This window comes from Rhinolophus ferrumequinum, chromosome 5, assembly GCF_004115265.2.
Source record: "Rhinolophus ferrumequinum isolate MPI-CBG mRhiFer1 chromosome 5, mRhiFer1_v1.p, whole genome shotgun sequence".
Taxonomy (NCBI): domain Eukaryota; kingdom Metazoa; phylum Chordata; class Mammalia; order Chiroptera; family Rhinolophidae; genus Rhinolophus; species Rhinolophus ferrumequinum.
Window position 1 is genome coordinate 14,175,436 of NC_046288.1, and position 6,000 is coordinate 14,181,435.

Below are 6,000 nucleotides of genomic sequence, written 5' to 3' on the forward strand. Positions count from 1 at the left end.
GAGAGTAGGTGGAATGACATTCCAAATAGAGGCAACAATATGTGCAAAGGCCCTGAGGTGGGAAAGAGCGTGGCATGTTTAAAGGAGTGAAAAAGGATTAATGTGTCTGGTGTGTAGTGGTGGCAGGAATAAACAGAGCAAGGTAGATATTCTCAGAGACAGACACACAATTACTAAGCCCATAAGAGACTCTTACATGAGCCCAAGTGTCAATTTGTTAATGCTCAGTAAGAACTCAATTTGCCAGGGGAGATCCTTGAGCCCTCCAACAAGCACATTATCTTCTCCTAGAAAATTCTCTATGGAAAGTCAGATCACCATCATGATCACATATGGCTGATGGATACTCTACTTACCTCTGGTTTGGGTTATTTAAAGATTTGGAGCAGCTAATAAAAACACATATACCATACAAAGATAAAACAAAAGTTTTAAAAAGAAATGAAAAGATGAGGCCAAAAGAAAAGAAGACAAAAAAATTAAGCTAAAATCAGGAGTGAGAGTGATACAGAAAAATGTATGTGACGTGGTTCTAAGCTTTTAAGCAACCAGTATGAAGCGGCAAACGCTCCCATATAGAAAATAGAGTTCCCGCTGGATAAAAAAGCGTGTTGCACTTCCTGGCTTCCCGAGGTGCTGAGACTAAGGAGAAATTTGGCCCTTGAATTCTGAGAGAGAGCACATCACGGCTGAACTGACACGCCATCCGTAAACTAAACAGAGCCAGCGATAAGTCTTGTGAGGTGCTTCCTTACATTCTCCCTCAGTGTCGCCTGATTTTATTTCATGCAAGTTGACTTAAAGCAATTCCAGGGAGCACGTAGGGTAGGGACACTGCTTTGATGTGACAATTTAATGCAGAAATGAAGACCAACTTCGGATATGCTTCAGAAAATTGAGGATAAAAGAGTTTTTTCATCAGAGCTTCCAAAAGATTTGGGAAGACAAAGAATTCAAAATTGGTTGTACTTCCAGCTAGAGATCAGTGGTTTTCTCAGTGTCCTTTGAGAAAGCAGAGGAGTTGTGCAAGGACAGCTGCCTGCATGGACAACACCCCCTCCACCTCCAGTAGAAGGCGAGACAGAGACTCTGCCCTTTGGGAAACGAAGCAAGAGGAACCACAACCATGGGTTATAAGTTCAGGGCCTCAGGCTTTGTACATTTTTTCCACAAAAGGGCCTGCATACTCCAGGGTCAGGAGAGATGGGGTGTGTCTGCAGGCCCAAGCACTCCCACCTCAGCCAAGATGGTTCTGGGAAGGGCATTACCACATCTGGCTGTGAGACTCCCCTTTCCCTCTTGGATCCCCATCTGACCACCCTTCCTCTTCTGATGAACTTGCTCTCGCTGTGTATGTAATTATAGTTTTCAGTGTTCTCATATAGTCAGGCTTTGTTTCCTCCTGCTCCTGAGGGCAAGAAACAGTTTTTCCTACTACCTTTTACACACTTCTAGTCTTCACATATAATTTATTCTCAGAGGGGATTTTCCTGGTGGGGGTTTGGAGGGGGTTACAGACAGTTAGCTATCTAACTTTCTTCCTTTCATGGAAATCTCTCTTTTTCCTCTTCTCTCTCCCTCCCTCCCTCTTTCCCCATCATCCTCATTCTTTTAACAGACAGGATTAGTATAAAGGGTAGAAGAAAATGACTTCAAACACACACATATACTACATGCTTACACACACACACACACACACCAACCCAAATAGCTCGGTGTGTCAGTTCTGATGCTGTATAGTAAAGCCTTGGGACAGAGGTGGGGGAGTCCTGGAGAAGTCAGTGTGGCAGGAAGGAAGAAAAGCTCAGGTACGGTGGGCCTAGGAGGAAGCAGACCCTTGTTATAAGCCCTATTCCGGGAAGCCTTCCATGACCGCTACAAGCTGGGGCTGGTGCCCTCCCACGAGCTCCCACAGCCCCTTATGTTAAAACTGCCACAGTGCTCACCAAACAGCCCTGTAACGTCCAGTGGAGAGGCCGTCCAGGCCCAGGGCCTGGCCCTGCTCACTGGTGCATCTCAGGCACTACCTGTCACTCCAGAACCATTTGCTGAACAATAGATTGATTATCTCATCTAATTTTCACAAGAGCCCTAACGTGGTAAACATTGTGAAGTATATTTTACAGCCAACAAGACCTCAGCTGCTTAATGAAATTCTATGGCCCACAAAAAGCCAAACAAAGATTCACCCTGTTCATGGATCCTGGATCTTCACACCACTGTCTCCCAACAGCGAGAGCTGGGCCACTGTCAGGAGGGAGAGACAGTCCCAGCCCCAAGGTTCCTTTCTCTCTCCTGAGCGCTCCTCCTCTGAGATTCCCAGGCAAACACAATCCGATAAAGTTAAAGACTTGCTTTCTCAAGAACACCTTCATTTGAAATGTCCTCTGACAGGGCAAAAAAACAATTTATTTTCTCTTTAACAGTCTCCTAAGAACAATGATCGCTTTTATTGAGATTTTTAAATAATGTGACAACTGTCTGTGTACCCTGAACTCACGCATATGGTATTCTTGTTCATTGACAAGATGCTCTGCCCTTTATACCAGAGAGAACACTTAAAGACACTGGTAATTGTAATGAATAGTAAATCTTGGAAAGTCTGCCATATCAATCATTTAGTAAATTATTTCTACCCTGGGTTAGTAAGATGCCTCCCTTCTTACAGTTAGTTTACTAACGGAAATGGTTTAGACTTAATGGGTAGCTTGTAATGTTTACACAGACACTCAGATGGTCATTTGTTATATGCCACCTAATAAACTAAAATATTTCAGTGGGTTCCAAAGATGGAAAATATGTACTAAAACCTTGTCTGAAGGCTTTGAGTTTCAACCCAGGGCATTAGTCATACTGTAATTATTCTTACCCAGCTCCCCACTAAGTGATGAACAACTGTATTAAACCAAAACACGCATTCCTTCTGATTGAGAGATTTAATGATGGGGATTATAAAATGTTAGCTCTTGGTAAGAGAAAGAGCTTAATTCTGATGTATAATACATCAGTATAAAAATACATCCATATAAAATGCCCTTTAAAATTCTAAACAATAAAAAAATATCTTAGAAGTACCACGGGCTAGAAATCACATGAATGACTTCCTCCTTTTGCATTTTAATTCATTATAAACAACAGCTTCCCTAACCAGATGAAAATATCATTTCAAACATCTTTTAGCTGCCCTCTTATAGCCAAAACCATAAAATCATCACTTCCCCCACTGTTAGTCTCAATATCTATCTTCTCTCTAACTGTTTTAACATAACATATTGCTTTTTGTTTCAGTGAATGTTAGGTTCTCAGGATTCTCAACTGTCGTCTGTATTCTGGTTTGTTTGCCCTATGTAACTATGCTCATCTAGCAAACATTTACATCCTGGTTCATTTTATTACAGAGCTATAATTCATAACAATGCAGGGTCTTGTTGCAGAAGACAGCACCCAAAGTAATCATTCAAGCTGTGGCTCTAAAATTAAAGTACAACTTTTTTTTCTCTGTCAAAGCACAACTAATGGGATCAAATAACCATTCCCCTTGTTAGTTGGTGCACGTTTCCATTGCAGACGTTAGTCAAAGCGCTTCTAGAACTTTTTCACAACATCCTTCAGACAGTTTAATAAGCTACCAGTATCACCGTATTCTATTCACAACTTGTTTTTGACTCAAAATATAATCTAGCTTGGTTACCCACCTTATTCGCTGGGTGTAGCTCCCAAGGGCTGTCTCCCAAAATCAGATTTACTCGAAAAGAGCAACTATTTGCTATCATTGAAGAAATTTCAAAGAATGAGCCTCGGACTCTGAGAGCAAATCCAGATGAGGAGTTTGAAACATGATGTGAGTAAGAGCAGTATCTTTGGGTCCCATACACGAATTCCCAGGGGACTCCTGCAAAGCACACAGCATTCGTCCTGATATAGAAATTCTGGTGAGGTTAAAAAAGAAGAAAGAGAAGGCCATCGCGGCTTCTTCTCAAGCTCATATTTTACACGTTGCCTTGATAGGGATCTTTGGTTTGGGCACAAACATCATTGGGTAAGTGCAACTCAGCACACCTGCTCCGACTGGGGGTTGCAGACATTTCAGTGACACGGCAAGGCCCAGTGAATGTTCACTTGCCATTTTTTCAAAACAACAAGAGTTCCCACACAGTTCCAGAGGGAACAGGTTGAAGCTTGTACCCAAAGGCAATCTGAAATTTTGGAGAAAGCATACATTTGGATTCAGACAAAACAAAATTCAAATCCCAGCTCCACTTGTTAACAAGGATGAGGCCCTGATCTTCCCATCTGGGAAAATGGGTTTAACAATATCGACCTCGGAAGGTTTTTGTTTAAAAAAAGCGGCATAGTCCTTCAGACTTTTACCTTCTGAAGTTTTTTCCCTCCATCCCAACCCTCTCTTTGAATAACAACTGTTGAACTTCAGAATTTGAGAAGCTTTGCCAGTGCCCAAATTTTGATTTAATGAACTCATACCAGCGTACATATCATGCACAGGATTCTAATGTTATGTGTTTATTGTCTCAGCAGTTTAAAGGGTCGAGAAATTTTTAAAGCAAGTTGTTAATGCTACTTTATTCCTTATGCATAATCTGAATAATTACAGACTCTTCAGAAATGCCTTCTGAAGTCATCTGCTCACCACTTACAAATGCCTTATGATAAATGAGAATTTATCCTTTCCTTCCTCATTCAACAAATACCTACTGAACACTTGCTATACTATTTACTACGCACTGGGGTAGGCCCTAGGGAGGCAGCAGAACAATAACCACAAAAGTAAAATAACCTGCTCTCATGAGTTCACATCTACTGGAGAAGTAAGTAATGAACATGATAATTTAGCATGTTACAGTATGCTAATTACTAAAAGGGAAATAAAGCAAGGGATAGGAAGTCTAGGGGTGTATATTTAAATAAGGTGGTCAGGAGAGTCCTCAGTGAGAAAGTGAGGGAGGTGGGTCTTTTTTTTTAAACATCCAACAGCCATTTTAATGTTTAATGGTCCTTAACATCAGTATACATCCCTAGGTTTACTGGTCATTTGACTTCTCCACGTTGACAGAAGGGCTGATTCCTCTTCTGCCCGTACCTGGGAGAGAGAGGTGTGCAGCAGTCCCCCAACTGGAAGAGAATCTTACCGCAAACTGACCTCCCAGCCCCAGTCCTCCACTTAACTGCTCACATCTCTACTTCTCTGGTGTTTCTGAGTCTCTTCTCTGAATCCTCGTAAGTCATTTTCATGATAGACTGCTGACATCTAGAGAGAATTACAACCAGAGCTAAGTACCTGGTGGAAAATTTCAGGGTAGTAGGAGCTTTTTCAGACATAGTGTCACAATACTGCCTTGTCCTTAGTTTGCTATTCTCTGCTCCTTTGATCTTTTTACCAAGTCATAATAATAACTTAATAGTAAGAGACACACTGGCCTACCATTTATTGAACATTTAATATGTGCCAGTTAAGCACTTTATATGCATTTCCTTACTTACATCCCAACAATTATGAGCTAGGTAACACCATCTCCGTTTGCAGAGGAGAAAACAGAGGCACAGAGAGAGCTTACACATTTTGCTCAAGATCACACAGGCAAAAAATGGTTCAGCTGGATTCCATAGTCCATCTTTACATTTCTTTATGACGGTAGCCAGGTGAATTTTGCCAATGTCATTGGTATCCTTGACTACAGAATACAACTATGTCACTTAAATATTATTAGGTCTCTCACACGAGGTGGGTACGCCCAACATCCCAAGTCTGTTGTCCTGATCTGGAATTGCACATGGCTGGCTCATTGACAAAAACTGATTTTAAATTTCACAAGCTGCCAATATTCTCACCCCAAAAAAAACAAATATTTCCATTTGCACTTTTAGAAAATAGGTCTTTGACCTCTTTTGTCTTTTTTTTTTTCTAAGATGCCTCCCATTTCCTGCTTTAATGTATAGGCACGAATTTTAAACACATTCATTTTTAGTTGCTGTTTTTATCAG

The 6,000-nt window shown here is 41.1% G+C and overlaps 1 protein-coding gene across 2 annotated transcripts in view; it reads right to left on the minus strand.

Annotated features, from left to right (window-relative positions):
• The window catches only part of RHOH (ras homolog family member H), a 48,993-nt gene extending 45,008 nt beyond the window's left edge, over positions 1–3,985 (minus strand). For both annotated transcript variants that reach the window (XM_033106727.1, XM_033106724.1), the window contains exon 1: positions 3,696–3,985. The gene's annotated coding sequence lies outside the window, so the exon portion shown is untranslated. The remainder of the gene's footprint in view (positions 1–3,695) is intronic.
• Positions 3,986–6,000: the final 2,015 nt, after the last annotated feature.